This window comes from Prionailurus bengalensis, chromosome D4, assembly GCF_016509475.1.
Source record: "Prionailurus bengalensis isolate Pbe53 chromosome D4, Fcat_Pben_1.1_paternal_pri, whole genome shotgun sequence".
Classification (NCBI taxonomy): domain Eukaryota; kingdom Metazoa; phylum Chordata; class Mammalia; order Carnivora; family Felidae; genus Prionailurus; species Prionailurus bengalensis.
In genome coordinates this window covers 12158623-12168541 of record NC_057359.1, presented here as the reverse complement: position 1 = coordinate 12168541, position 9919 = coordinate 12158623, and the positions used below count along the sequence as shown (strand labels likewise).

General features: G+C 47.3%; 1 protein-coding gene and 1 long non-coding RNA gene across 7 annotated transcripts in view; one reads left to right on the top strand and one right to left on the bottom strand.

Moving 5' to 3' along the window:
* Positions 1–320: 320 nt before the first annotated feature.
* On the bottom strand, positions 321–3742 carry LOC122474756. Its single transcript, XR_006295006.1, has 3 exons — positions 3204–3742; positions 2562–2634; positions 321–746 (listed from the first exon to the last, which is right to left on the bottom strand). It is a non-coding gene; the product is annotated as an uncharacterized LOC122474756 (long non-coding RNA).
* Positions 3743–3979: 237 nt separating this feature from the next.
* Positions 3980–9919, top strand: part of APBA1 (amyloid beta precursor protein binding family A member 1) — a 206236-nt gene continuing 200296 nt past the window's right edge. For 5 of the 6 annotated variants that reach the window (XM_043566569.1, XM_043566568.1, XM_043566567.1 and 2 more), the window contains exon 1: positions 3980–4185. The gene's annotated coding sequence lies outside the window, so the exon portion shown is untranslated. The remainder of the gene's footprint in view (positions 4186–9919) is intronic. The other variant, XM_043566565.1, reaches the window with a different exon arrangement.

Here is a 9919-nt window from a genome sequence, read left to right as displayed (position 1 = left end):
GGTCAGATAAATAAATAAATAAACTTACCAAAAAAAATTTTTTCTAAATACATTCCCATGACACTCTTCATTCAGAAAGATCATTCGGAAACTTCCGAGGCAGAATTACTATTTGTGGCACCAGAGTGTCTCCCAATGTACCACATAAACATAGCCATAGCACAAAATTCTCATTCAAATCATTCAAGGTCACAGTGAATGTGATTCAAGGAAAATAAAGAGGGGGCCTGACCTGTTTGGCAAACAGAAAGGAAAGGAAGGGGACCTATCTGAAGCCATGACAGAATTTACGTCCAGAGAAAAGGCTGGTGAGATAAGAATCAGCATACAAAAAGCAAATGTATTAAAGTTTAGGACATCTACGTTTCATAATTGTAACTTAGTTCATAACTTAGTTCATTCGTTTAAAATTCTGTGACAAAAGCACTATTCTGTGGATTAGAAAGGTTTCTGAATTACCAAATGTGAGCAGAACTAAAATCATCAACGACAACCCTCTTTACCCGAAGGGTGTTGAATGTCTGTTCTACACATACCCTTCCGGTCCTCAGACTGAGGAGCTCAGGGACTGAGAGAGAAAGAAGGGAATCAGTAAGGAACTTGAAATCAAGGAAGAGTATCTACTGCTACCAGAAGATACATGTCTAGTTTTGGCTGTCCAGAGTCACATCAAAGGCTGAAAGACGTGGTCACACTGTTGTGAAGTCTGAATGGATTTGGTGAATCCTGGAATCTTCAGGTCACTGCTGACAAAAAGAAACCTAAGTGAGTAAAAGTTCATGGATCCCTGCCCTCTTTTCAAGTGACAAATAGTGCTTGTTATGTACAGGGCAGGCTGATGGAGCTTGGGAGCTCGGAGATCACACTAAAGGAAATTATCTATGAGCCAGTGGGAGACAAATTTGTCTAATACAAGGCTCTAAGCTAGTATACACAGAGACTTCTGATCCACATGCAGTGCTGGGCAAGTTTTAATTTAAAACCCAGTCTGGGGCGCCTGGGTGGCTCAGTCCATTAAGCATCCCTCTTGGTTTCAACGCAGGTCATGATCTCACAGTTCATGGGTTCGAGCCCCGCATACGGCTCTGTCTGATGGCACAGAGCCTGCTTGAGAGTCTTTCTCCCTCTCTCTCTGCCCATCCCTTGCTCTCTCTCTCTCTCTCTCAAAAAAAAATAATAATAATAAATAAATAAACATTAAAAAATTTAAAACCCCCAGTCCCTTGGCTATAGTATAGTTACCAGCTACAACGGCTGGCAGGTTGCCAATGTTTTATATACTGCCTTCTGAAACACTGAATAGCAGTTCTGACCCTCACTAAAAGTAGGTGGATACAAATATCTTAAGTGCCTTCTAAAAATATGTGTAATATATTAGGAGAATACAGGAAAACTTGAGATAGAAGAACAAGACCAAAGGAAGAGCTAAGACATAGATATGACTGCCCTGTGGATCCGCTCATTTCCCGCAATGACCCGCAAACTTGGCTTTGAGCTGTCTGCCAGCCAAGACACAAAGAGTAACATGAGCACTTGAGATGAGGATTTGCACTGTCCATAAGGAATAGGCATATTTGTGTTTTTCATGGGAGGATGGGGCAGGAGGAAGGAGTTTTCCAGATATTAATATTTGGTAACTAATTAGTTATGAAGGTCTCTAAGCTGCCATTATAACCATTATTACTTTCATTCATATAGCACTTAAAGCTCTGCAGGGTAATTTACACACTTTCTTTAGTTTGCACAAAAATCTGTGATGCAAGATTTGAGAGGATGGTGTTATTAAAGCAATAATGTATCTCTCACTCATGCATCAAGGAGCTTTGCCTCACTGGGAACACAATGAAAAGGAGAAAATAAGTAGAAAGATCTCTGAGATAACAAACCAAATAGCACCAAGGGTATGCATAGAAAAGAGCTCCTCACTCAGAACCTATATCCCCTTACTTAACCTGAAATTCTAATAAGCTATTAGCTAACTTCCTTCCTAAAACCACAGCAGATTAAAAGTTAACAAAACAGGGGCTGTTACAGAGAGGCACTCTGAAAGGACCCCCAAAAGCAGTGTGGTGTAGAAACTGAAAACCCTAAAAACACTCACCGAGTAGCATGGGCAAGAATGTGTCAAGGGGTCAGAGTTTCTCTCGCCTGGACCCTGACCCTCCATGAATCAGTTGTTCACATAGGAAATGACATGAGATCATGATCACCCGCCCCCAACCCTTACAGCCTTTCAGAGACCTTCCATGGTTGATGAGATAAAATCCTTATTTAAAATGGCCCACAAGGTCCGGCAAGTTCTGGCTTCTGCCGCCTGCCTCTCTGGCCGGTCTCACATCCCCTCTCACTTCTACCCTACCTGCGTAGACTGCGGTTGCACAGTATCATCTCTCTACCTTGGAAGTATTTCACCGCCGCCTCTCCTGGGCAATCCCAAAGGTCATTTCCTTGGGAAGCTTTACCGAATCCTGGAGTCTAGATTAGGTTTCCCTGTGAACCCTCAGCCCCTTGGCATTTGAGAGTTGATCCCAGTTGCATTTGTTAGTCTGATTGTTTGATACCTGTTTGCTCCAGGGGCTGTGAGTTCTGGGAGGACGACGGCCAGGTCTGGAACACATGCAGAATAAATATTTACTGAAAAAGAAAAAAGGTATGTAATGTCACAGGACAAGCATGACACATCTCCCTGGTAAGTATTTCAATTTTACTACAAGATCTTTTCAGGACGGGAGAATCTATTATTTTCTTTATTAAAGAAAAAATCTGAAAAATCCTTTATGGAGTAAAATGCAAAACTCATATAAATTTTAAAGCTAAAACAAGATCCCAGGAATGCTTCAGCCTCTGCCTTCCCCCACCCCCCCACGCTTCTGAAGGCATTGTGCTTAATATTGGAAACACGGTGTGGTAAAAGATCCATTTCCCCAGGCATCTGGATAGCCAAGGCTCACGTGCAAATATAACTTATTATTACTGAGAAATCTGTCCCGAAGAGGGGGAGTGACTTGGCACGTGTTACACGGCCAATTACAGGTGAGGCTGACGCCAGGACCCAGGTCTCCGGGGGCCTGTCCTGCCCACTGCTTTTCATTAACACACAGCACCTGCCACCTGCTCCCTACTGCAAAGGTCCCCTCCCTCCCGGCCACATCTGGGGCTGAAGCCCTAAGCCAGCCACAAATACATTTCAAGTTCTGACCAACCAGAATTGAGAAGCGGGGGCAGGGGGGTGGAAACCCAGGCGGTCCGTTCCCGGCATCATAAGCTGGAGGCTTTTCGCCTGGCCCTCAGGACTGGGCAGTTTCCCTCGAGGGCTGCAAACGCGGCCAAGCTTCGCTCGGGCCCAAACCCGAGGGGCTCTCCCCCTAGCGGCGCAAACGCAGGACTGCAGCGCGTGCCGGAGCCACCGTCAGGCTGCTCTTCTGAGAAGTGCAGGCGGTATTCACGGGGCTGGGAAGCGGGAAAGCTCGGGAGTAACTAGCGAAAGACAACACCCCGCAGGAGCCGACGCGGCTGCCCGGCTTCGCGGTCCTGCGCGCAGAGGTTGGCCTCAGCTGCCGCTTGAGGACACCGAGACCCCCTCGGGCTTCCGCCGGGGAGGGCGGAGGTCCCCGGCCGGCACCTCCGGGATGCAGCCGCATTTCCCGCTCCGTGCGCCCGGCCCGCGCACGCCGCGGCTCGCCGGCTGGGCCAGGGCGCTAGCGGCGGCGGCGGCAGGCACGCGCGCCGCGCACGCCCACCCACGCCGGGGCTGGCGCGCTGGGGCGGGCGGCCGCTGGGGGACGCCGCCTCGCCGCCTCGCCGCCTCGGGCTCGCGCGGCGCGCGTGCGCGCGGGTGGGCGTGGGTGGCAGGGGCGCTACTAGCGCCGGCGTGCGCGCGCGCGCTCCCCCGGGCGCCCTCCCGCGCAGGCCGGCCCGGCTCGGCCCCGGAGCGCGTCACGAGGGGCGGGCGGGCGGGCGGGCAGAAGGGGGTGGGGCCGCGGACCGGAGGGGCCCGAGCGGCGGCTGCCGAGCCCTAGCCGGAGCTGGGCGAGGGCGGCTGCGGTCCCGGCGGCGGCGGCGGGAGAAGATGGTGGCGCTGGAGGTAGGAGCGGCTGGAGCAGAGCTTTATTCCCGGGCTTGGCACCGGCGCTGTCATTAGCGCCGCCTGCTCCCGCGGGCCCGCGAACCCAGCTGTCAGGCAAGGTACCGCCGCCAGGGAGGGGTGGGTGAGTGGGGGGGGGGGGTGCCCGGCGCCGATGCTGCCCCCGACGGAGCCCCGGTCCTCGCCGAAGGGTGCCCCCGGGCGCGAGAGGGGCTGCATGGAACAATAGTGCGGATGAGCGGGGACAGCCGGCGACATCCAGGGGGCAATGCCTTTAGCCATGGAGCCAACGGGGCGGGGGAAGGGGGCGCCGAAGGCAGGGACGCCTGGTGTCCGGTGCGCGCTGAGATGCGGGGTTTTGGGGGCAGCGGGCGTGCCTGATGACAGTCAAGGCAGGAGAGAGAGAGAGAGAGAGAGAGAGAGAGAGAGAGAGAGAGAGAGAGTGTGTGTGTGTGTGTGTGTGTGTGTGTGTAAAAGGTACAGCCAAGGGGATGGGGGTGGCGGACCGACGGTGTTGGAGAATGACATTTCCAGGAATCCCCGCTAGGATCCCTCATCCCTCGGCCGCGACTCTCCCGGAGAGTGTGGTGATGGCAACGATGAAGGCAGGATGCACTTGGTCTGTGAGTGTGGAGAGAGGCGCTGGGGTAGGTGCGGATTTGTAAAATCCCATGTGTGTGAGTGTGTGTGTGTACTCGTGTGATTGCATCCGCGCTCCCCTAACTGCGCTCCAAACCCAGAGATCTGCCGGTGCCCTGACTCGCTGTCACCCGCTGACTGTGGGACAGTGTTTGTTATCTTGACCCTGCAATTCTGAGTACAGTCTGTGTTCTGCTCGTGTGTGTGGATGGGCGGCGTGCAGGGATTCTCACTTCCCCTTTCTCTGGCTTCTGGACATGAGGATGTGGAAGTGTGCATGTGGGCTTAGGGCGCATGGCAGGCAGGGAAATAGGATAATGGTACCCCTTCTGGGCTTGCTAGCCTTCTGGGGTTTGGAAGGGAGCTTCTATCCGGTGATACTTCTCTCCTTGGCCCCTGTTCTGTAAGGGTCTCAGATGCCCTGACTCTGCAGTTTCTATTGTTTATCTCTTGTCTGACCTGAAGGAGAAGGGTCTTTAATGGCCACATTCATCTCTCCGTCCCCACAACTTTGAATGTCAACTAGACCTTCTCCTTTCACATTTCAGCACTGGAAACCTTAAGGCTGGAGAACCGGTGATCTTTATGTTGGTTCTTGTAGAATGAACTCTGGAGGTGTGAATAGAAAGATGGGGTCAGGGGAGTGTTTGAAAAGAAGAAAAAGATCATACTGAGAAATGTTTGGTACCCCCCTTGGTCAGCGTCACATAGGCAGGGCGTTTTCCTAAGGAAAAGGGACACTTTATTTCTACAGCTGGTGTCATCCACTCTTCCAGCTTTCACAATGGCTCGGTGGTGCCATATGTCATTCACGAACTGAAATCTCCTGAGATCCATGATAATGGGGTCCTGGGTTGGTGAGGTCTGCTTTCCTAGCCAAGGTAGCCTGCTAATAGAGAATTTGAAAAATGTCACGCTGGCAATAAGTCACCCAGTGGGAGCCAGGATGCAGAATTGCATCCAGAGAGTATAGCTGTTTAATTGTCTCTGTGTGATAAAGATAGGCTTATGTGGGCTTGGGTAGAGATAGGGAGATAGCATATTCATATGTGTGTCCACTGCAGTTTGACTCCCAGTGCCTGTATTTCTCCTGCGGTATTTGTGGGAATTAATGCACCTCTACACTTAATATCTTGAGACTTCTTTATAAAATGTTGTGTGACTAGATTAGCCTGCTGAGAACATATTTAAATCACAACACCTTAAATTCTACTGCATTGCTGTCAGAATCCAAACTGTCTGCCCCAGTCCTCTTTGAAAAGCCTCTAGCAGGCATGGCTATCCAAGTAAATATATAACACGTTGGCATCAGAGGGTTCTTTCTCTTTTTTCCTTTTTAAAAAAATTTTGTTTTGGCAAAGGTTGCATGATATTGTTGTTACATCAAAAATAATAAAACTCGTGCTGTGCTCATACGGTTTTTCTTCCTGTTTATCTTCTCTTAATTAACGATGATATATAGACCAGGTGCTCTTGAAGCTGTGGACATTACATTTCCCCATGTCCTTCAGTCAAGCCTTCTAAAATTTTAATGTGAGGTTGTTGGATCTCCTCCAAGATTTAAGGATAGATTTATAAAAATGAATTTTGAATCTTAGTTCTTTACTCCATGTCAGTTCTGCCAATGTCTTTCTGAGAAAAGTACTTATATTTAAAAAGCATTCGAAGAGGTTGTGTGTGTGTGTGTGTGTGTGTGTGTGTGTGTGTGTGTGTGTGTAAGTTGTCTTTATATTTTCAAGTAAAATCCAGAGATGTAAAGGTCTTACAAGAAAGTTTAAGAATGTTAGAAATTGACAAGGTAAATACACTGTTCAGAAGAAGAAGAATTATACAACAACACAATTGATGACTCAGGCAGGAATTAGTGATTTCCTTTCTAATATAAATGTGATAATTAAAAAAAAATACAGTGGCTGGCTTTTCCAAAGACTGGACTGGTAAGGTTAATGATATAGCTTGAATCCTATAATTCAGTCTGGTAAACAGCCTTACCTTTTGCTGTAGCCCCCAGCAAGCTGTTTGTTCTGCACGGATGCATTTTCTTCACTTAAAGTACCATTAATGCTTTTCTTTTCCATTATTGGGTCTCTTAAAGAAGTTCGTTTTTCAGAAAACTTGGAAGTAAAAGCCATTTGAAAATTGGCCTGTGGGGCCAAAAGAAATAAACTATGGTACCGTGGGGAGATGGGGCTTGTGTCCTACCAGGAAAAAGTAACTGTTACTAAAATGGAGAGAATTTCAAGGACTAGAGGCCAAAGTTAACCCTTTGGGTTACAGTCATTAACTTACAAATATTTCTTAACTGCCTACTTGATCTCAGGCTGTTTGTACCTTTGAATAGAGTTTGGGGGATGTCCAGAGCGGCACAGATGTGAAGAATAGGGAGACTTAGATCCTGCCCAGAAGAAATTCATGGCCTGGAAGGAGAGACAGGGCATACACATAATTGACTACTATAAAAATGGGGCAAAAGTGAGGTACCTGGGTGGCCCAGTCGGTTAAGTGTCTGCCTTTTGGTTTCGTCTCAGGCTTTGCACTGGCAGCACAGAGCCTGCTTGGGATTCTCTTTCTCTCCCTCTCTCTCTGCCCCTCTGCCACTTGCACTATCTCTGTCTCTCTCAAAATCAATAAACACTAACTTAAAAAAATGGGCAAAATGGCTACATTACCCAGAAAGCCGCATTCCTCCCATGCTGTGGGTGTTCGCAAGGTATAACAATGACTTCCAGTGGAAGAATTAGTGAACATTACATGGAAGAGATCACGTTTGAGCTGCGATTTATACAGGCGGTGTCTGGGCTGGCAGGGAAGGAAGGGCATGTGTGAGGAGGAGTGAGTAGCAGAGACTTGGTGACAGAAAAGTGTGTGTTTGCCCAAAGAATCGTGTGTTTTGGCCGAAGTGCAGGGAATGCCAAGGGATGTAATGAGAGAGAAGGTGAGAAAGAGAGGCTTTCAAGGTTGTGGAGCAACCCGTGTGTGGATTTCAGTCAGTAAGTACCAGGGAGCCATGGGAGGCTTCTGAGAGAGAGGGTCAACAGGGTCAGAACTGTGCTTTAGGGCAACAACCTTGTAGCAATGTGTTGGACATAATGCAATGAGAAAAGACTGGTTGGAGGGAGACCAGATAGAGTCCTTTGCCAAATTAAGGGTAAGAGGAAATGAGGCAGTGGGAAGAAGAAGAAGAGAAGGGCTCCAGGTGGGGTGTGGGAATAATCTAAATACTGACAAGGGAAGTCAAAAGTCATCATTGAGCTCAGCCGAGACAGTGATGGGGCTGTTGTCAGAGAGGAGGTTCAGAGGAGGGTGAGGAAGAGGAGAAAAAAGAGCTTTCATTTTGGCCATGACAGATTTGTCCAAATGAAGGGACTAGAATACAGCTGTAGGTGTCTCAGAGAGAAGTCAAAGCTACAAAGAGAGATTTGTGAGTCCTGTACTTAGGAGTGATTTTGATGTCTCAGCAATGGCCTGGGAAGAAAATGGAGCAAAACAAAGGGTAAGGGTAGGATCCTTGGGGGATGTCTGTATGTTGAGGGGTGGGAGGAAGAGAAAGAAGAGAATGGGAGCAATATTAAACAAGGGACAGCTGGAGCAATATGGTGGAAGTCACATGGTGCCACAGAAGCTGGAAAGGTGAGGGAGCCATCACCATTCCTACATCATTCATACAGCGCACCCCATAGGGCCAAGGGCACAACAAAGGAAAAGCCAATGGATTTGACTCTTCACTTTCCTCAATTATCTCTGAGGCAGGTGGAAGTGGGGGTTAGAGTCAGGGGTGTGGTGCATGTGGAAAGCAGTGAAGACAGACTTACTTTCAAATAACTTGGGTGGTGAGAGGGAAGGGGAGTTTGATGCATCAGAGAAATGACATACTATAGAGAAAGTAATGTGTTTCTCGTAAGAAGGCATGGGCCTACCTTCTCATCAGAGAAAAAAAGAATCCATAGGAAAGAAGAGACATTGAAAATCCAAGAGAGACTCCAAACTAATGGAATGGAATCTTCAGGAAGGTGGGGGGATCCTGAAGGAGGGCAGAGGAAGGACTCTTGAGACAGAAGCATGGGAGCTTTCAGGTGGAAAGAGAATAATTTGGCCACAGTCTCCTAAATAAAGTCAAAGGTGGGCAGGTTGAGACCATGGGCAAAATGACAACTTGGAATATGCCTTGTGGAAATGTAGCAGTGAGTCAGTTAGGGGCGAGTAAAAGATTTCCCCCCAACTATGCGGACCACTGCACTGGGGGAGTGTGAATTTATAGTGGAGCCAATTAGCCCTATGTAAGCAGAGTTGGACAACTACTTGTGTGATTTTTGTAATTGTGGGCATTTAATGTTGTTAAACACAGTGTTAAATCCCGTTTCCCTTAAACTCAATGAAGAGCGAAAAATGGTTACCTTTAAAGTTAGCTAATTAAAAAAAATACTCCACCCGAAGTATTTCCTGTGACTATTCTCCCTGAGGGATTGCTGACTTAAATCAGTAAAACATATAGTAAAAGAATGGGGGGAAAAACGCAAGTGTTTTCTAAAAGATGGGCTTTCTCTATCTGTAACAGCAGGATATGGCTTTACCGGGGAGCGTGAAGTCGATTTTTCAAAAGAAAAATCAAATATAGCACCTCACTCAACACCATACTCATCATAAGCAGTCAATAAATATTTGTCACATGAATACATGAATAAATTTATTTTTTTAGTAAGCTAGGGATAGTATCTAAGATCTAAAATACTGGGATTTCTTTCTGATTTACACCGCAGACATTGAATGAGTTACATTCCATGGCCCATACAAGTTTATGATAGAATTAAAGTTTTATTTATTCATACCTGCTATATATGTTGAAGCTTTGTAAAAAATTTTGTTTCACAAAATAATTGTGTATCCTTTAGGCTTTTGAGTTTTGGGGCTGTCGTGATTCTGGATGAGTTTATAGCACTTCATCTGTGGTTGAGTGATGATTGGGGTGTTCTAATGATGAAAGAATCTATTCATTTCTTCAACAAACATTCCTTGAACCCCTCCTCTAGACCAGACAACTATTCTAGATTCAAGAGGTACAGTGAGGGGGAAAAGTTGCTGCTATCGCTGACCTTTTAGTGGGGGGAGATTAAAAAATAAATAAGCTAATATATATAATATGTCAGGGGATGGTAAGTGCCATAAAGAATAAAGTAGGGAAGACACTAGAGCGTGACG